This window comes from Lissotriton helveticus, chromosome 8 (genome assembly GCF_964261635.1).
Source record: "Lissotriton helveticus chromosome 8, aLisHel1.1, whole genome shotgun sequence".
In the NCBI taxonomy this organism is placed as follows: Eukaryota; Metazoa; Chordata; class Amphibia; order Caudata; family Salamandridae; genus Lissotriton; species Lissotriton helveticus.
Window position 1 is genome coordinate 562,644,054 of NC_136069.1, and position 20,949 is coordinate 562,665,002.

The 20,949-nt window shown below is 43.2% G+C and overlaps 1 pseudogene; it reads right to left on the bottom strand.

The window, feature by feature from the left end:
• Positions 1–19,462: 19,462 nt before the first annotated feature.
• Positions 19,463–19,972, bottom strand: LOC144772826 (small ribosomal subunit protein uS10 pseudogene; annotated as a pseudogene).
• Between the last annotated feature and the right edge of the window lie 977 nt (positions 19,973–20,949).

A 20,949-nucleotide genomic window follows, 5' to 3' on the forward strand; every position in this document is an offset into this window, starting at 1 on the left:
TACGGATTACATTCAATATCTAGACAACAAGTCTATTTTGCTGCTTTAATCCAGTTCAAAACATTTGGATTAAATGGATTTATCCTTCTTTTGCAGTTCTCCCACCTAGCTAAAAGTGTCAATAAACCATGAGGCCACTTTTCCCCTAATCAGAATGCTAAGTGATGTCTAGTCTACCCCTAATAGGGCTACAATAGGGTTTAATGCTATGGTTACTCCAAGAATGTATATTAGAATAGTCTCAATGTCTGCCCAGAATGCCTTAATCCTGGGACAAGTAAAGAAGATGTGTTCTTCATTAGCATTTAAGAGACCACGGGCCTGCTGGGGTTAGCTGACCACCATGTCTGTGACTGCTTTTAAATAAAGCAGTTTTTTTTAATGCAGCCCATTTTCCTTATAGGAAAACGAGATGCATAAAAAAAAAAAAAAAAAAGTAAACTTTTCAGTTTAAATTCTTAAGGGCAGACAGTAGTCCCTGGGCCAGAAGTGGCCCAGGGAAGGGGAGCTATGCGGCCCCCTCCCACAAATGTAACTTCAAACAATTTTTTCTTTTTTAAAGCTGGCATATCGCCGGAGGCCCCGTCCCTTCCCTGCTCCACTCTGCAAATGCCCCTCCTGGCACCTTCTAAGTTAGGGATTAAGTCCCCTTGAATACTGACATCCCTGGGGGCCACTAGCCCACCAGGTACCTCCAGTAAGCGCCACAAAGCTGGATTGCTGAGAGGTGGTCTGAGGCCACGGCCCTTTTTACACCACTCTACAAACACGCCTCGTGGTGCACTGCTGGTGGGACGATGAGGTCCTCTTGTGTCCTGAGGACATCAGGACTAAAGTAGACTTCATCCCCCAAACAGCAGTGCGCCAGGATGCGTGCCTTCAGAGTGGTGTAAAAAGGGGGCGTAGCCTCGGACCACTTTCAGCAATCTAGTTGTGTGGAACTTACTGGAGGTACCTGGTGGGCTAGTTGCCCCTAGGGACCCTCAGGATTCAGGGGGACTTAATCCCCCAACCCAGAATATGCCAGGAGGCATATTTGCAGAGTGGTGGAGAAAGGGGACATGGCCTGTGTCCACCTTTCAGCAATTACACTATCTTGGACATACTGGAGGTATGGAGGTATGGAGCTACGGACCCCCAGCAGAGAAGGGGTCTTTAATCCTCATCCAAGAGGGCACCAGGAAGTGCGTTTGCAGAGTGGTAGGGAAAGGGGTGTGGCCTGCTGTGAAAACTTAGCAGTCCTGCTGTGTTGGACTTACTGGAGGTAATAGGAGGAGTAATTGGCCTCCAAGGTTCACCTTGGGGGCCTACTACCCCTCTTGTTACCTCCAGTAAGTCCTACACAGTAGGTTTGCTGAGAGGTCTTCAGAGGCCATGCTCACCTTTTTCCACCGCTCTGCAAAGCCACCTCCTGGCACAGCACTGGTTGGGGATGAAGTCCACTTTACTCCTGAGGGACTTTGGTGGTCAACTAGCCCTCCTGGAAGTGTTGGTTGGAGGCCAAGACCCCTTTCTCCACCACTCTGCAAACGTGAATACCAGGTAACCCCATTGGCAGGTGGTGTAATTCCCTCACGGCCCGGGGGCGGGGTGTCCGCGGCCCAGCTGTGCTCATGACGAGCAGTGCAGTGAAATAATGTGCGTAGAAAATATGTGGTTTTTAGTGTAGAGGAATTAAGTAGAGTGGGAGTATGTGTTATGGAGAGTTAATATGTGGTATGGTAGTCTGTGTTGTGGAGTGGTAACCTCAGGTTCAAATGTAAATCCGTATTTGTAAAGTGCAAACTTCTCACCCTTACAGGTCTCAAGGTGCTGGGGGCCGTTGTGGAAATTTAGGCCAGATATAGATGGCTAAATACTGGTATTTGGCTGAGAGCAATATAGGTGAGTTTAACCCGACTAACAAAATAAGGAATCGCAACATTTGCGATTACTTATTTTGGTCTTGCATTTAAAGAATCGCTAATTGCGATTCCTTAAATGCAATGTTGGTAGCACAAAAGAAAGTGCACTTTAGGGTTAAGGAATCGCTAATTACCACCAACTTCAAGTTGGTGGATTAGTGATTTCCTGCAAAAAAACACTTTTTTTTTTTAAAAGTGCCATGTGGGCATGTCTGTGCGCCACATGTGCACACATGCACATTTCAGGGGTGCAAAAGGGTGTCCTTTTAATACCCTGGCACCCTTGAAATAGCTCCTGCTATGTGTGAATCTTTATTACCAAATCGCAAATAGTGAATATCTTCCCATTCATTCCTATGGGCCTCCTAGCCCATAGAAATGAATGGGTAGGTATTCCTTATTACCGAATCTCAATTTGCGATTCGTTATTAAGGAATTTTAGGGAATCACTAATTTTTTTGCGATTCCTACCTATATTTGATTTAGCGAGTCCTTAATAGCGATACGGTAAAAATCGCTATTAAGGACTCGCTAAATTGAATTTACCTACATCTGGCCCTAAGTGAGCTATTGCCCAGAGTCACATGTTGCTGAGCTGAGCTGCCGCCGGAGACGGGCATCAAACTGTGAACCCTGTGCTCCGAAGTCAGCTGCCCTCACCGCTGCACCATATTTCCATAGAAGCTAAATTATAACTCAATAATTCAGAAAAAAGAAGGAATAACACAGGAGCACTCCTGGACCTAGACATGAGGTATGAGCAGGGCCACTGAAATTATGCAACTGTTTGGCTGCATCAACCTTCGCATAGTTGTAGATTTTGCGCTTTAGCCATGTAATCCATCATCTGCTGCCTAATCTGCAGATTTGAACAAAAAAAGCTTTGTTTCTTGCTTAACCGTTGCCAAAAATGCAGCGACAAGTGTTACAGCGCAGTGGAAGTCCCTTTTCAAACCTATAATGTTCACCTGGCACTTATTGCTAAATGTGGGTGTTAAATTGATACTAATGGTGTGCACCCCACTCTTGCTTCTTTCTGTACCTCTCTAGCCACTTTCTGCGCCTCTGTTGTCTCTTTCTGCACCTCACTTGCTTGTTCCTCAACCTCTCTTGCCTCTATCTGCACCCCTGTTCCCTCTTTCTGTGCCTCTCCTGCTTCTTTCTGTACCTCTTTTGCCTCTTTCTAAACTTCTCTTGCCTCTTTCTGCACTTCTCTTGCTTGTTTCTACAGATCAGTTGTTTCTTTCTGCATCACTGTTCCCTCTTTATGCATGTCTCTTACCTCAGTCTGCCCACCTGTTCCCTTTTTCTGTACCCCTTTTGCCTGTTTCTGCAACTCTCTTGCCTGTTTCTGCAGTTCTCCTGCCTCCTTCTGCATCTCCCTTGCCTCGTTTTGCAACTCTGTTGGTTCTTTTGCACTGCTCTTGCTTCTTTCTGTACCTCTCTTGCATATTTCTTTACCCCCTTGCCTCTTTCTGCACCCCATACCTGTTTCTGCCTTTTCTTGCATCTGTCTGCAACCCTGTTCCTTCTTTCTGAACCTCTTTCGCCTGTTTCTGCAACTTTCTTGCCACTTTCTGCAGTTCTCTTGCCTCCTTGTACACCTCTGTTGCTTCGTTCTGCACTTCTCGTGCCTCTTTCTGCACCCCTGTTGCTTAATTTTGCACTTCCCATGCTTCTTTCTGCACCTTTCTTGCTTCTTTCTGTACCCCTGTTGTCTCTTTCTCTGCACTTTTCCCTTTTTCTGCACCTCTTTTGCCTCTTTCAGCCCTTCTCTTGCTTTTTTCTACACCTCTGTTGCTTCTTTCTGCACTTCTCTTGCCTGTTTCTGTACCTCTCTTGCCTCTTTTTGCACTGTTATTGGTTCTTTCTGCTCCTCTCTTGCAAATTTCTACACCCCTCTTGTCTCTCTTGGCACCCATCTTTTCGCTTTCTGTACCACTGTTACCTCTTTCTGCACATTGTCTGCCTGTTTCTGCACCTCTGCTGCCTCTGTCTGAACATCTCTTGCCTCTTTTTGTAACTCTTTTGCTTCTTTCTGCACTTCTCATGCTTCTTTATGCACCCCTTGTGCCTCTTTCTGTACCTCTGTTGCTTCTTTCTGCACTGCTCCTACTTCTTTCGGTACCTCTATTGTTTATTTCTGCTTCTTTGTACACCTCTCTTGCTTTTTTTTGCACTCCACTTGCCTCTTTCTGTACCTTTCTTCCCTCTTTCTGCAACCCTCTAGCCTCTTAGAACATCTCTTTTGCTTGTTTCTGCTATTCTTTTGCCTCTTTCTGTACCCCTCTTGCCTCCTTCTGCACCTCTGTTTTTACCACACTTCTCTTGCTTCTCTATGCACCGCTCTTGCAGAGTTCTGCACCACTCTTGTCTCTTTCGGCACCCCTCTTCTCTCTTTCTGCACCCCTGTTCCATATTTCTGCACCTCTTTTGTTTGTTTCTGTACCTCTGCTGCCTCATTCTGAACTTCTCTTGTATGTTTCTGTACCTCTGTTGGTTCTTTCTGCACTTCTCTTCCTTATTTTTGCACTCTTCACGCCTCTTTCAGCACATCTGTTGCTTTTTTATGCACTTCTATTTCCTCTTTCCGCACCTCTCTTTTTTCTTTCTGTATCCCTCTTGCCTCCTTCTCCACCCTACTTCCCCCTCACTACATCACTGTTGCTTCTTTATGCACTTCTCCTACTTGTTTCTGTACCTCTCTTGCTTTTTTCTGCACCTCTCTTGCTTCTTTCTGTACCTCTGTTTGTTCTTTCTGAACTTTTTTTTCTTCTTTCTGCACTTCTCCTTTTTTCTGTATCACGTTTGCCTCTTTGTGCACCTCATCTACATTTTTCTGTACCACTCTTGCTTCTTTTTGCACCCCTGTTGGTTCTTTCTACACTGCTCTTGCTTTTTTCTGCACCTCACTTGCCTCTTTCTGCACTTCTCTTGCTTCTTTCTACACCTCTGTTGCTTATTGCAAGCAATTATCTTGCCTCTTTCTGTGCTTCTCTTGCTTGTTTCTATACATCTCTTCTGTCTTTCTGCACCCCACTTATTTCTTTCTGTACCCCTCTTACCTCTTTCTGCTCCCCTCTCCCCTCTTTCTGTACCTCTATTGACTCTTTGTGCACTCTGTCCCTCTTTCTGCACCTTTCCTGTCTGTTTCTGTACCCCTCTTGCCTCTGTCTGTACCTCTGTTACTTTTTTCTGTACTTCTCTTTCTTCTTTCTGCACCCTTCCTGCCTCTTTCCATACCTCTCCTGCCTTTGTGCACCTCTTCTACCCTTTTATGCCCCCTCTTGCCTTTTTTTCACATCTGTTGGTTCTTTCTGCACTGCTCTTGCTTCTTTCTGCACATCACTTGTCTCTCCCTGCTCTTCTCTTGGTTCTTTCTACACCTCTGCTGCTTCTTTCAGCAATTCTCCTACCTCTTTCAGCCTCTCACATGCTTCTTTCTGCACTCCTCCGGCCTCTTTCTGCACTTCTCTTGCTTCTTTCTGCATCTCTCTTGTATCTTTCTGCACCCTTCTACCATTGTTTGTACCCCTCTTGCCTCTTTCTGCTGTTCTTTTGCCATTTATGCACCTCTCTTGCCTCATTCTGTACCTCACTTGCGTCTTTCTGTACTTCTTTTGCTTCTTTTCACACCTCTGTTGCTTCATTCACAATTCTCTTGCCTCTTTCTGTACTTTTTTTGCACCTCACTTGCTTCTTTCTGTATCCCTCTTGCCTCTTTCTGCACCCCTCTTTTCTCTCTCTGTACTTCTCTTGCCTCTTTCTATACCCCGTTCCCTCTTTCTGCCCTTTTCCTGCCTGTTCCTGCACGTCTTTTGCCTCTTTCTGTACCTCTCTTGCCTCTTTGTATACCTCCCCACCTCTTTCTGCACCCCTATTGCCTCTTTTTGCACCCCTGTTGGAACGTTCTGCACTGCTCTTGCTTCTTTCTACACCTCACTTGCCTCTTTCTGCACTCCACTTGGTTCTTTCTACACCTCTGTTGCTTCTTTCAGCAATTCTCTTGCCTCTTTCTGCACCTCAAATCCTTCTTTCTGCACCCTCCTGCCTCTTTCTGCACTTCTTTTGCTTCTTTCTGTAACCTCTCTTTCCTCTTTCTACACCTCTCTTGCCTCTTTCTGTACCCTTCTACCCTTTTTGTATCGCTCTTGCCTCTTTCTGCTGTTTGCTTGCCATTTCCGCACCTCTCTTGGCCCTTTCTGCACCTCAATTGCCTGAACCTCTCTTGCTTCATTCAACACATATGTTGCTTCTTTCAGCAATTTTCTTGCCTCTTTCTGCACTTCTTTTGCTTCTTTCTGTACCTATCTTACTTCTTTCTGTACCCCTGTTCCCTGTTTCTGTACCTTTCCTGCCTGTTTCTGCACCCTTCGCACCTCTGTTGCACTTTCTGCACTTTCTGCACTTTTCTTTCTTCTTTCTGCACCCCTCCTGTCTCTTTCTGTACATCTTTTGCCTCTTTGTGCTTCTCTTCAACCTTTTTCTGTACCACTCTTGCTTCTTTTTGCATCTCTGTTGATCCTTTCTGCACTGCTCTTGCTTCTTTCTGCATCTTACTTGCCTCTTTCTGCCATTGTCTTGCATCTTTGTACACCTCTGTTGCTTTTTTCAGCAATTATATTGCCTATTTCTGTACTTCTCTACCTTCTTTCTGCACCCCTCCTGCCTCTTTCTGTACCTCTCTTGCTTCTTTGTGCACCTCTCCTACCTCTTTCTGAACTCCTCTTGCCTCTTTCAGCACCTCTGTTGCTTCTTTCTGTACTTCTCTACTTTCTTTCTGTACCCCTCTTCTGTCTTCATGCACCTCACTTGCTTCTTTATGCACCACTCTTGCCTCTTTCTGCACCCATCACCCCTCTTTCTATACCTTTCTTGCTTCTTTCTACAATCTTGTTCACTCTTTCTACACATTTCCTGCCTTTTTCTGCACCTCTCTTGCCTCTTTCTGTACCTCTGTTGCTGTTTTCTGCACTTCTCTTGCTCTTTCTATACCCTCATGCCTCTTTCAGCACCTCTGCTTATTTTTCTGTACTTCTCTTCCTTCTTTCTGCACCCCTATTGCCTCTTTCTGTACCTCTCTTGCCTCTTTGTGCACCTCTCCTACCTTTTTCTGCACCCTCTTGCTTTGTTTTGCACTGCTGTTGGTTCTTTCTGCACTGCTTTTGCTTCACTGACCATGTCATGAAGTATGTAATATGTGACATCATCAGCAGTGCATTGCGGAGACGCGAGTTATAGTTAACTCAACTAACAATAACGGACACATTTCTCTGGTTTTGTACTAGTGAAATGTCGAACTAACTATAATCTACCTGAAACCTATGTTTTTTTCAATGAATTTCTTAGGTTTTCAAATGCTAATTCCTAACTATAATGTCCCTGAAACCTAAGTTTTTTCATTGAAAATATATTCATTTATTCAATTCATTCAATTATCTTTATTCGGATAAAGGAATATCCATAAAAGTACAGAGCAAAATACCAGCACAAATATACGTTAAGAATCAAGTTAAAACAATAAATACATAACTTGAAACAGTATATACACAGGGACATCTACATAGTGCAAAAACGGCGCGGAGGGTTCATCATAGGCTTATAATTCAGTTGGTACTGATAGTTTAACGGATAGCAGCAAAGTGATATAAAAACACATATTTGATCAAAACCGATAGCAAGGTGTTTCCTAAAATGTAACAGCATAATGTAATAAAGTGCAAATAGTATAACAGGTAGCAGCAGAATAATATAAAAACATTGTCCGATATAGGTAACATGGTACAATAAAGTGTGTGTAATTAGACTATAGGATCCATGTAGAGGCCAGGGATATGAAAAAATGCAATCAGGAATACTTATACAGTACCCCACAAAGCGTGGGAGCGAATATCCATTTCCAGAAAGGTGCTAACGAGAAAGGTTCAATTTTCCCCGTTAAGCTTAAGAATATCCCTATAGGCCACATTAAAGTCAGAAATGGCCGAAGATTTAAAAAAGGGAATCAACAGATGTTTACTATATATCTGGTAAAACTTACAAAAGAATAAAAAGTGTAACAAAGATTGATTGCCATGACTACCACAGAGACATGGCATTTGCTCAAGATTGATGTTAAAGTCTAGAGGGAAGCACAGTAGTTATTTTAGAGTGCCGGCCCTAAGGCGAAATAGCAAGCTTTGGTCCCAGCGGTTGATCACTTTTAGGAGATAGCTAGATGGCAGTTTTGAGAGGGGCCATCAGTGTCCACCATATTTATATACCAGGTGACGGAAGATTTCGAGAGTTCTTGTTTGTATCTCAAGCCGCCATAATATTCATACAAGGCCTCCTGAATAATCTTTTAGTTAATACCCACCATATGGCTTGGGTTTGTAAAGATATGCGCAAGATTTACAGTAGTCAGGCAAGCCTTGACAGCCACCAACCATGGTATGTCACTCCCCTTGTTGCATTTAAGGCAGTCAACTATAATTTCTCTAGTTAACGTGGCTGCTGGATTTTGCTATACTTTTATCACAAAAATGGCCAGGCGGGATCTTTTATATAGGACAATTTTAACTCATGGTGACAGACAAAGAATGAGGAAGAGATCAGTGCTCCTAAAACTCTCCCGCAGAATTTGCTTTCATCTACCTGAATACTATTGCAATTTATATGGCCCCAAACGTCAGCTCCGTATGTTGCGGTGGGTAGACACTGAGTTTTATATATTTCAATAGGGATAACACTACCTCAGTTCTTCTAGGTTGGGGTAGGCACGAGATGGAATTAACAGAAATTTGCTCTGACTATGTACCAAATGAGCTGCCCAAGTACCATTGTCTGAGAATATTAAACCCATATATGGGAAGGTGCGAGTGCATAGCAATTTTTCAGAACCAGAGGTAATTAGATTAGCTGAGTGTTTTTTGGGGCCACCACTCGTTAAAAAAGATTTTTTTAAATGTGTACATTGTCCAACTTGTTCATAAAATCAACAAAGCCCCCAACTAAGATGCGCAATGCATTAGGGGTGCGGCCCATTAGTCCGCATCGTCCGCATATAATAAAGCGGGTGGTTTGTTACAGTTGATCATCGGGATGTCTGTAGTCAGTTTAGACAACTCATTGTGCAGCTCGTTAATGTATAGAATAAAAAGCAGAGGGGCCAGCACGCATCCCTACCTGACCCCTCTGCCGATAACAATGTTCCCTGAGACTGCCCCATCCCTGCTAATCATCACCTTTGCCCCTAAGTGCCTATGTAAATATGCTAAAAAATGCACTAAGGCCTCGTCTAGCCCATATTTTAAGACATAACCATAAACGTGACCTATTAAAAAAATCAAAGGCTAAGGTGAGGTCCAAGAAAGCTAGGTAAATGGGAGACTGCCGAGCTATCGTATATTTGCCAATGACCAAATTTAGATTGAGGCATTGATCCACAGTTCCCAATTTACTTCTAAAACCTAACTGACACTTGTTTAAAATACTTTCCTCCTCAGCCCAAGTCCTAATTTTATTAAATAACACCCTCCCATATATCTTGAGTGTGTTATCGATGAAAGAGATTGGTCTATAACAGCTAGGGTTGGACCTGACCCCCTTTTTAAAAATCGGCACTATGATACTAGTTGACCATGTGCTGGGGATTTGGGAATTTGTTAGGTTATTAAAAACATTGAGTAAAAGGGGTGCCGAAAACTCCGGTTTATGCTTAATAAGATCGATGGGAAGCCCGTCAGGACCAGGGGCCTTATTACCTAAACTTTGGTCATCCTCAACTTCAGATAACGATATCTGGACTCGTGTGGCAGCATAAATGTCTGTATGGTCTTCATTCTGGGAAGAGGCTGTATATATTTTGGAAAAATGGGCTTCCTAAGCTTGACTGGTTATATTACAGCTTAGGGGGGTTAGTGTCAGGCCCATAGTTCTCATGTTTTTAACTGCTGCCCAAATGCTGTTTGTATTATTATATCTTGTGGCACAGGCCAAGTTATCCCATTGTTCTTTCAGGATATCCTCTTTTCTCTGCTTAACCACTTTGTTATATTGGTTAGTCAGTGATCTAATAAGGTTTGCATCCCTTGCTGTAGCTGACAAAGCACAGCAAAGCTCTCTATTTGCCCGTGAGCAAACACTATTGAACCACTTAGGATTGTGGCTGTTGTTAGATGCAGGTTTTGAGAAGTTTAATGCAAAGGCAACAACTGCATCAGGGTTGGGGTCAGTGGACGACAGACAGGTGTCGACAGATGATCAATAGGGTGCTAACCTGTTCGAGAACACATTGCTGTTGTCGATATCTTTCCAGATAACTCTTAAATTATCAGTTGAGGATACTAGGTTACAGGCCCCTGGTTCTACAATAAAAATATTTCTGAGGGCGACCCTAAGCATAAGCGAAGTTGGGTTGTGGTCCCCATACACAGTAGTTATAACCTCGGCTCCAACTAATATTTATTTTAATGTGGCTGATAATAAAACATAGTCTATTATTGAGGCACGGCCGCAACCTCTATAAGTGGGTATTGGACGACTGTCTTTATGATGTATGGCTGCAATGTCCATCACATTTAATAAATTGTGGTTTGACAAATAGTCCAGTAGTTCAGTCCCCCTTTCACATGGATTTACATATAGTTGATGGACAATGACCGATTTATTTGCCCGAAGATCTTAACGTTAAAGTCGCCTCCCAGACAAATTCCAGCTAAGTTGTGATTCCCTGGTACAGTTTGTATATCTAAAACAAAATTAAAAAGATTTGCAAAATTCATATTAGGTACGGTTAGAAAATCGTTATTATAAAAATTAATAAAACAAATAGAGACCCCCCCGAGTATATGTCAGTGCTTGAAAGTTGTGACTATTTGCAAAGATGCTTTTAGAACTGCCACCAGACAAGATGTTAACCAGATAGAAAGGCCACCAGAAGGCCACCCATGTTTAGGGGCAGGTGCAGTGACAATAAAGCATTCAAAACTCTCGAGATATAACTACCTAGTTGCCCAGGTCTCCTGGAACATTAAAATGTAAAATGTATTTACCATCTTAACCCAATCCTCAATATTTTCTTTGGAGGCTAAGCCGGCAATATTCCAGCTTAACACCTGCAGATATCGGTCGAGTGGCTCAGAGACATCTTTTACTGGGGGGGGGCTGGCACTGTTATAGTAGGGACAGGTTCAGTGAGTGTTGGTGTGGGCAACAGTCAATCTAAAGTATCTAAACCAGAAAGGGCGGAAAACCTAGTTTGTGTCAAAAATGAGGAAATAACAGGTATATTTTGCCCAACATTGGGTTTGTAGAAATAGCTGAGTGGCATTGGCCAAATGTGAGTGGGTGGGGAACTATTGTACTCTCTTGACATTAATATTGATTGTACAAGTGCTGGACAGCAGAAGTTAATAACAACACAATCTTCCTCTATGATCTTATCTGAGGGTCCGACACAGCCAACCCTGCACACCATCAAGATGTCATTAATGTTAGACACCTTGAACCCTTTATGTTTAGCCAGCCAGTCAGTACTCTTATTGTGTAGTTGATCCCAAGTCTCAGACTGATTTTTCCCTATGGGGGCACCCCTGATCTTATCTGAGGGTCCGACACAGCCAACCCTGCACACCATCAAGATGTCATTAATGTTAGACACCTTGAACCCTTTATGTTTAGCCAGCCAGTCAGTACTCTTATTGTGTAGTTGATCCCAAGTCTCAGACTGATTTTTCCCTATGGGGGCACCCCTGCTAAAACTAAGACATGAGGACAGGCCTCCAGTGGTAGGCTTAGAACATCTTTTCTTGCCTCAACAGGCCTGCAAACATTGTTCTTGGTAGAAGGGGCCATACTCTCGGGATTATGTGCTGGGCTAGCATTATTTACGAGGGCTGTGCAGGGAGGATGGTCAGCTGGTTGGCTAAATTAATGTAATATATTGGGGTTGCCTGGCTGTAAAGGTTTTACCAAGTGAGTAGGATTCTTGGGAAAAATACATTCTTTGACTTTGCGACAATTTTCTCAAGAACCAATTAACGGAGACTGCACTAAAGTTAAAATTTGCTGTGACATGCTAGAAATTGCTCTGCTCATGGCCTGCAGTTTTATATGTCTCTCCCTGTTGTGATGGTGTCTTGGGTACGTTACTATGCAAACTAGAATTTTCAATTAATATTTCTAAACAATACAAGCGCTTCCAGAGTGTAGCAAAATTATTATCAACAAATTCCTTAACCCGCTCATAAATGGTATCTACAATAATATCAATTGCAGTGTCTCCCAGTTTTAAGTTGTTAAAAAGTGTTCGTATGAACTCAGTCTGAGTCTGGGTGTGAATTGAATGATTTGATATATCGATGAACGTTAAGACAATGGGGGCGCTATCAGTTACTGTGTCAATTGGAACCGCCGGTCCTTGAATCCATGTGCCTAAAGCGGTACGTTGTGGTTTTGAATGTGGCGGTTGGTTTCCTTTTTCTTTTTCCCCTGTAAATTCTAGGTTTGGGGAAATGTACACATTAGCAGCAGTATCCTTGCTGCAAGTCAATGACAAAAGATCCACAACCTCCCTAGGGCCCCTAGTAACCTTTTAGTGCGTATTATGTTCAACTGGCGAATTCAACATCAAGGGGGGGCTAGTATGGTCACCGTTTCTATTTGAGGGAGTTAATTGAGGAACCGTTAGTCCCAGAGACATAGGCCTCTCGGTTAGCTCAATTTAAGTGCTGACAATGTTAACAGCTCTCTTTAACATACTGTCTATAGAGGTAGAGGTGCATGAACTTGGCATAGCAGGACGTTTAAGCCGTAACAAATAATAACCACAGGAGTAGGTCTCCCTTCACTCCACTTCACTCACCACACAGATGTCATGGATGGTGAGGGATGTCAGAGGGGTTGCTCTTCTTAAGCGCCTCCCAGCGCTCCACACCAGTGTGGGCAGTGTGCGCGCCGCTGGGGCTGCTGGGGCTTGCAGTCCCTGACCAACGTCCTCACTCGCGGCCGGGACCAGGACCTTGCAAATGCCCAAGTGACTCTTTAGGCGGTAGCGGCAGCAACTTCAATAGCATATATGGCGGTGAAATTTGCCCGGAAAGGATTGAAAAGCAAAGGTTAGAGGGATGCTATAGTTAGGATTTCACTCGCACAAAACCAGAGAAGTTCAGCCATTATAGTTAGCTGAGCTAACTATAACTTGCGCCCCACAATGTCCTGCTGATGACATCACATATTACATCACTCATTTCATGGTCAGTGATATCACTGATAACATCACTGATGACATCTCAAATGACATCACTGATGACATCATACAGTGACTGAGTTTTTCTAAAACGTTTACGAATGTTATATATATATATATATATGCCAATGTGTATTTGAAGAATGAATGGGTGTATGAGTATCTATATAGATTATTTAGTTGGTGCTTGACTGCCTGTTTAAGTGATTGATTTACCATGTCTTAGTGAATGTATGGGTGAGCGGCTAATCTGTTTGAATGTGTGTATCAGTTGGGGTTTAACGGTCTGCATGGTTTGATGAGTATATACATGAGTGGCTTTATGCGTTATTGATCAATCGTCTGAGTACCTGTATCAGTGCCTGAGTCTCTGTGTGGGTGGGTGAGGGGGTATGTGACTCCCTGCATGAATGTATGAGTAGGTGAATTTCTGGGTGTATGGGTTCATGAGTGTGTGTGTGAGGGACTGTATGGCTGAGTGAGTGTGCCTATGGATGTGTCAGTAAATGAGTGAATGTCTCAGTGGTATATAGGTGAGTAACTGAATATGTGAAAGGCAGTATATGTGAGTGTTAGAGTTTATAAGTGACTGTATGTGTGAGTGAGTGATTGTGAGAGTAGCTGTATGGTGAGTGTGTGTTTGTGGCAGTGACTGTATTGGAGAGTAAGTATTTGTTAGAGTCTATGAATAAGCAAGGTGATGTGCGTGTAACTGCATAGCTGAGTAAATGGCATTATGATTGCCACTTTGGGTGACCGACTAGCTGTGTGAGTAATTGTATGGGTGAGTGGCAGTTTGTGAGTATCTAAATGGGTGTATGAGTGCATATATCAGTGGTTATATTGATCAGTGACTGCATGTATGAGTGACTGTATGGGTGAGTGAGTAGATGTGTGTGTAGACCTATGAATCAGTGAGTGGGTATATACTAGCTGGGATTGGTGTGCCTATGATTTCGAGAATGGTAGTCTGTATTTTTGAGTGGGTGTATGAAAGGTTATATTAGTGTGTGAGGAGGTGCATCAGAAATTAAGTGGATGATGTCATCAGTGATGTCATCAATGATGTAATTTCAGATCTCATCAATGATGTCATGAGTGATGTCACTGCCCATGTCATGAGTGATATAATATGTGACGTCATCAGCAGTGAATTGTGGGGCGCGAGAATAATGGTTGACTTTATCTGGTTTTGTGCGATTGAAATGTCATTCTAACTATAACATCCCTCTAACCTTTGGTTTTTGCTATACATTTCTATGATTTTTAATGGTAATTCCTAACTATAACGTCCCTGAAACCTCTGTTTTTTCTGTGAATTTATACATTTTTTTAAATGCTAAATTCTAACTATAATGTACCTAAAACCTTTGAGGGGTTTTTAAATGCTAAATTCTAACTATAACATCTTTCAAACCTGTGGTTTTTCCAGTGAATTTCCAAAGTTGTGAACAGATATTTCTGAAGAATCTGAAGAATTGCAATGTGTACAAGTTACAGTACATCTTAAGAAGGCTTGTTAAAAATATTTTCTGATTGCGAAAGGTAACATCATTTTTCAACTCTTTTTCATTTATATATTTACTAATGATATATATATATTTTTTAAACTGAAACTGAAAATCGCATACCTATAGTGATGTGTGCATGAATCCGAGCATTGTGCCGCCATATTTTAACGTTCACGTAGAGTGCGCGTACGGTGCACAATGGGTGCATGGTTCACACATTTTTCAATCGTTACATTTACATACATGATATATACTATAACATTTTGAAATCAATTGTATGTATTTTATAGAAATATAAATAATTTGAATATTTGACTTCTGCTGATGAAGTTATGGAAGTTGTGATGCTCACGCATAACCTCCCGCACATATTTCTAGTTGCCCAATAGGTTTGGGACTCCAGCACAAATTATGTAGTTCTAAAAATATATATATATATATATAATTTTATATCATGCATTATACCATTAGATTTGTTCTCATATTTGTAAATCTACTGCATTTATACCTGAAATAGATATACAATATTGCTTACGCATATTTTTCGGATTCGCTTATGGTGAATCCCATGTGGCTTTAAAAGAAGCAATTTCATTGGATAAGAATTTTTCTATCCTACTATTTGGTGGGCTCCACCCAAATTGTTTTTTTTCTTTCTAGAGCTGCTTGAGAATAAACACCTCTTGTGTTCTCTATTTATTCTTTGAGTCTTTCAACTCAGCACTAAGCATGGCATCTGTAAATCCACCCACAGATGAAGTTCAAGATGTGATGAGTAGGAGGAGCCTGTGAAGAAAAGAAAAGAAAGCATTGTCTGGACTTTTTTCTCATTTCCACCTTGGGAGAAAAAAGTAAATGCATACAAAGTGACCTGCACATTGTGTGAAAAGGTTTTATCATGGGGCTCCGAGAAAAGGTACTCCTGTGGACCCTCCTCAATGATGAAACATCTGCAGACAATACATCCTAACCATCTTGCCTGAGAGCAGCACCGGCAAGAACTGGAAGAACAATCACATGATGCTGAAGTTCCTGGACCTAGTACATCTTTAACTTCTACTTTAAATGCTGACACAACCTTGCTCGTATCTGAATTTGCTGCTTTAGAGCAACACTGCTTAATGTGTAAGAAGCTTCTCTTCTCCTGGAAAGCAGTCTAACGGAGCAGTTAATCTTGCTGCCAAAAATCACAAGCGCTAGTTTTTTTTTTGCAATTGCAAGCTGTTTTTACTGATTTACAGTACTTTATTGCCTTGTGTTCAGATTATGTTTTTTTAAAACACCCCCCCAAAAAAAAGATTTAGAAAAACACAAACAAACAGCCTATTTGGGTAAAGATAGACAAACTTGTACGTGTTGTATGAATGAGTGCAAAAGTAGTGCCTGGATTATTGGAAGAGTTTATGGATAGTTACTGTGTGATTGGGTCAGTGCATTGATGGTGCCTGGGTGATTACATGAGTGCATGGGTAGTGCCTGTATGAATGGATGAGTGTATGGATAGTGCCTGGATCAATGGGTGAGTACAAGAGCAGTGCCTTAGAGATTCCATGAGTACATGGGTAGTGTCTGAGAGAGTGAATGAGTGCATGGGTAATGCATGTGTGAATGGTTGAGTAAAAGAATAGTGTTTGAGTGATTGCATGAGTGCAGAGGTACTGCCTGGGTGATTGGATGAGTGCATGGATAGTGATTGACTGAAAGGATAAGTGCATTGCTGATACCTGGGTTATTCCATTAGTACATGAGTTGTGCCTAAGAGAATGGATGAGTGCGTGAGTAGTGCCTGAGTGCATGGGTAGTACCTGGGTGAACGTATGAGTGCAGGTGTAGTGCTTGGGTGATTGGACAAATGCATGTGTAGTGCATGCGTGAAAGGAAGTGTGCAAGGGTAATGCATGGGTTATCCCATTAGTGTATGAGTTGTGCCTGCGAGAATGTATGAGTACCTGGGTAGTGCTTAAGTAAATGGTTTAGTACAAGATTAGTGCCAGAGTGATTGCACGAGTGCATGGGTAGTCCCTGGGTAATTGTATGAGTGCAAGTGTAGAATGTAGCTGATTGGTTGTGTGCTTGGGGCATTCTTGACTGAAAGGATAAGTGCACGGATAATACCTGGATTATTCCATTAGTGCATGAGATTATCGATGAGTACATGGGTAGTGCCTGAGTGAATGGTTGTGTTCATAACTGGTGCCAGAGTGATTGCATGACTGTATGGGTAGTGCCTGGGTGACTGTATGAGTGCTAGTGTGGAGATTGGCTGGTTGGATGAGTGCATGGGTAATGCCTATGTGAAAGGATGAGTGCAAGGGTAATGTCTAGGTCAATGGATAAGGGCATGGGTTTTGCCTAAGAGAAAATATGAGTGCATTGGTAGTGCCTGGGTGAATGGTTGGGTGCAAGAGTAGTGCCTCTGTGATTGCATGAGTACAAGGGTAATAACAGGGTGCTTAGATGAGTGCATGGGTAGGGCATGACTGAAAGGATCCATGCAAGGGTAGTGCCTGGGTCATTGGATGAGTGAATGGGAAGTGCCTCAGAGAATGGATGAGTGCATGTCTAGCGCATGACTGAATGATTGAGTAGAACAATAATACCTGATTGATTGCATGAGTACAGCGGTACTTCCTGGGTGATTGGGTGAGTGCATGGGTAGTGCTAACTGAAAGAATAAGTGGAAGGATAATGCCTGGGTTATTGCATTAGTGAATGAGTTGTGCTCGAGAGAATGGATGAGTGCATGGGTAGTGCCTGCATGAAAGGAGGAGTACAAAGGTAATGCCTGTGTCATAGGATGAGTGCATGCATTCTACCCAAAAGAAAAGATGAGTGCATCAGTAGTACCTGACTGAGTTGCTGAGTGCGAGAGTAGTGCCTGAGTGATTGCATACGTGCATGGGTAGAACCTGGGTGATTATATGAGTGTAGGGGTACTGCCATGGTGATTGGATAACTGTATGCAAAGTACCTGAGTAAATTCATAAACTCAATTGTAATAGCTGGGTGGTTAGATTAGTGCATGCATAGTGCATGAGTGAAAGGATCATTGCCTGGGTAGTGTCTGACAGAATGGATGAGTTCATGGGTATTGCCTGTGTGAATGGTTGAGTACAAGAATAGTTCCGTCAGACGGCGGCCACGGACAGTGTGCCCCAGGGGGATGAAGAGGCATCCCGGTTACTTTCGGGTGTGCCCTGCACCCACCTGGAGGGCCCCACTCACCCTTAAAATCCTGCTCTTGTTCTTGCCACCACTGCCCCCCACTTTGTTGGTCCCAGCTGCCTCCTCAGGTGTTAACCTCCTCACCACTGATATAGGAGGGGAGTAGAGGAAACCTGCCCTCCAGATCGGGGGTCTCCATCAGGCCCGATGCTTCACCCGACCCAACGCTACACCCAAGGGAGGCCCAAGGCAATGCTGGGAAAGTCCAGGCTACGCCAGTGGTTCCAGGACAGAAAGATTCAGGTCCCAGGAGCAGCTTCAAGTGCCTCAAGGCCATAGGAGGCAGGAGGTAGGTGTCCACAGCATGCCAGAGCCCGACCTTGTACTCAGTGGAAGCGTCTCAGAGAGGGAAGTGGGGGCATGACCCAGAACTCCTCTTGCCTTGCCTCAATCCCCCAACTGATCCTCCCCTCTGGCTAGAAGAATGGCCAAAAATAGGCAAAAAGACAATGCTAGTGAGAGGCCAGGGGAAGCTGAAGGGGGCGGCACAGTCTCCAATCAGAACCTCCGGGTACCAATTACGCACAGTTACAAATTCAACCTGTAATGGAATCTGAAATGGAAATTGATAACCTTCAGAGCATGAGAACACCAAAGGAAGGCCCTCCCATCACACCCCCACATCCTCCCCCACTGGGGAAAATTCAAAGCTATTTCTGAAGAATCACATAACCAAGCACCCCAACCTCAATCTTGTGAAGGGCGTGAAGACTTCTACAAGACACTCTCTATCTCTAAATCGGACAGCCTCACAGAGCCGAGAGCTGCTCAGACCTATGGGAGGCAACCTAAGGAGATCAAACTCCCATCAACAGTCCTTCAGGTTTCTGACCCACATAGATTGGTTGCGCAACATTTCTACCTCATAACAACAGCACGATTCCACACAGGACACTCCGCACAGGAAAATGTTACTCAACCAAACCCTTTAGCCACTCCAGAGACACAATATCCACAAAGGGCGAAAATTCGATAGAGTACATCAATTTCGGACCAGGGGTCCCTATCACACGGATTCTTAACAACCCTAGAAGCCCAAATAGATCCACACATGGATGCATATTTAGCCGAAATGCCAGTAATTGCACCAGCCACAAACACTAACTATCACTCACCGCTCCAGTTCAATGAAGGGAGCAATGGTCAAGTCAGACTGGTAAGCCTAGCAACTTCTAACCAGGAGGACTTATCCTTTAATAAACATGAAAAAATAGCCAAAGCCTTACACTGGCAGTTACAAAAAAATGGAGCTCCAGATTGACCTAATTCACTTGATAGCAACAAGTTTAGTGGTCTTAGGGACTAGACTAACTATTATTGAACACTAACTTGATGAAACAGAAGTGGGCCACCTCTGTTCTTGCACCCAATTAATGAACAAACTGACTTCATTACCTGAAATTCTGTGGGCTTTATTAGACAATGTCAATAAGAACTGTTCAATCACGAATACTCAAAAATATAAAGGAGAGGCTGCAATTACTACCCAGATGCCATCAGGGGTACCAGTACATCTGTAGGTAATACCTCGCTGCAGTGAATGCAGGGACGCAAATACCTACACTAATGCAACCTTAAGCTCTTTTTTTTTTTTTTTTTTTTTTTTTTTTCACAAAAAATAATCTTTTATTAAAAGATTAAATTATGCATCAGCAATGGTACCTTCCACTTCTACCCCAGGCTCTATACTGATGGATGTAATTTGCTTCACAATTTCAGAAGGGCTGTGGAGGTCAATCAAGCGCTTGTGAATACGCATCTGGAAACGATCCCAAGTCTTTGAACCTTCACCACAAGGTGTTTTTCGAGTTGTAATTCGCAGAGTCTTGGTAGGCATACGAACTGGCCCCTTCACTTTCAGGTTTTTCTCCTTCGCACCTCTAATGAGATCTGCACACACTTTTTCAAGTGACTTGACATTGCGACTAGTCAGGGTGATTCGAATACGGTGGATAGCTACTTCCTGTTCCACAGGTGCTTTGCCGGCGTCTTTAAATGCCATAGCTAATGTGCTTCCTGACCGACTTATTCGTCCTCAAATTAAGAAACGAACGAACAGCGGTGAGCCAGGAAAAAAGTCAGCAGACCGCGCTGTCTGAATTCGAAAGGGCAACCTTAAGCTCTTATTCAAATCCACAGTCACCCCTGAGCTCCACTCAGCAAGCCCTTAATGCTCACACCTCTGAAGATCCTCTTCTCTCCATTCAGCAAGCCACAAACGCTCATTCCTCTGAGGAGCCTCTTCTCTGGAGAAGAGCAAAATAGAAACTGAAAAAACTTTCTAAAAAAACAGCGCCTACAAAAAAGGTACCTGGCGACAACAGGCCTACGTTCAAGAACAAGCGCTATCAAACAACAAGGAAAGCCAGTTAAATTTTTTCAAATCTTCAACAAGAGTCCTAAACTAGGCACCAACCTCAACGCAAACAACTCAGTCTTGAAGGACATTCGGGTCTGTAACCAGAAAAAGGAACAGCTTTCCATACCAGGAGACATACAGAGCACTCAAAGAATACCAACCATTTGCCGCTGACACCAACTCAAACAACGGCTACACCAGGACCCATGGCCAAAATTCCCCTGACACTACATGCCAGTACAGGAAAACTAATCAGAGTAAACACCACATCCCTAGGGGGTGCCAGTTCACCACTCAAACCACAGTTTCATGATTTTCCTCTAGTGCAGAAACACCGACCTCACTAAACGGAGCACATAGCTTCACCACACTCACAAGAAACATTCCACAGGGCCCAGCGCCAGAGAATGAATGAACAGCCAGTCCATCCCAACACAGAAAACGTTCTGCAGAGAAAAGGGTCAAATGGGAGTAAAGTCATAGCCCCCTCATTATAAACATGGGAGGTCCACTTACAAACATGCACCCAGGACCTCAGTACTTAGGGACTCCAAGCAAGCAGGCCTGCCAGAAAGTGAAAGCACAGTACTTCAAATCCAGCAACCAGGAGAATCTATACATCCCTGCACCAAAGGTGACAGGGAAAAGTGGGTAGAAAACCCCATGACCAGCCTAATATTCATCCCCCACTACACTTGCATACCATCTCTGAATCATCTA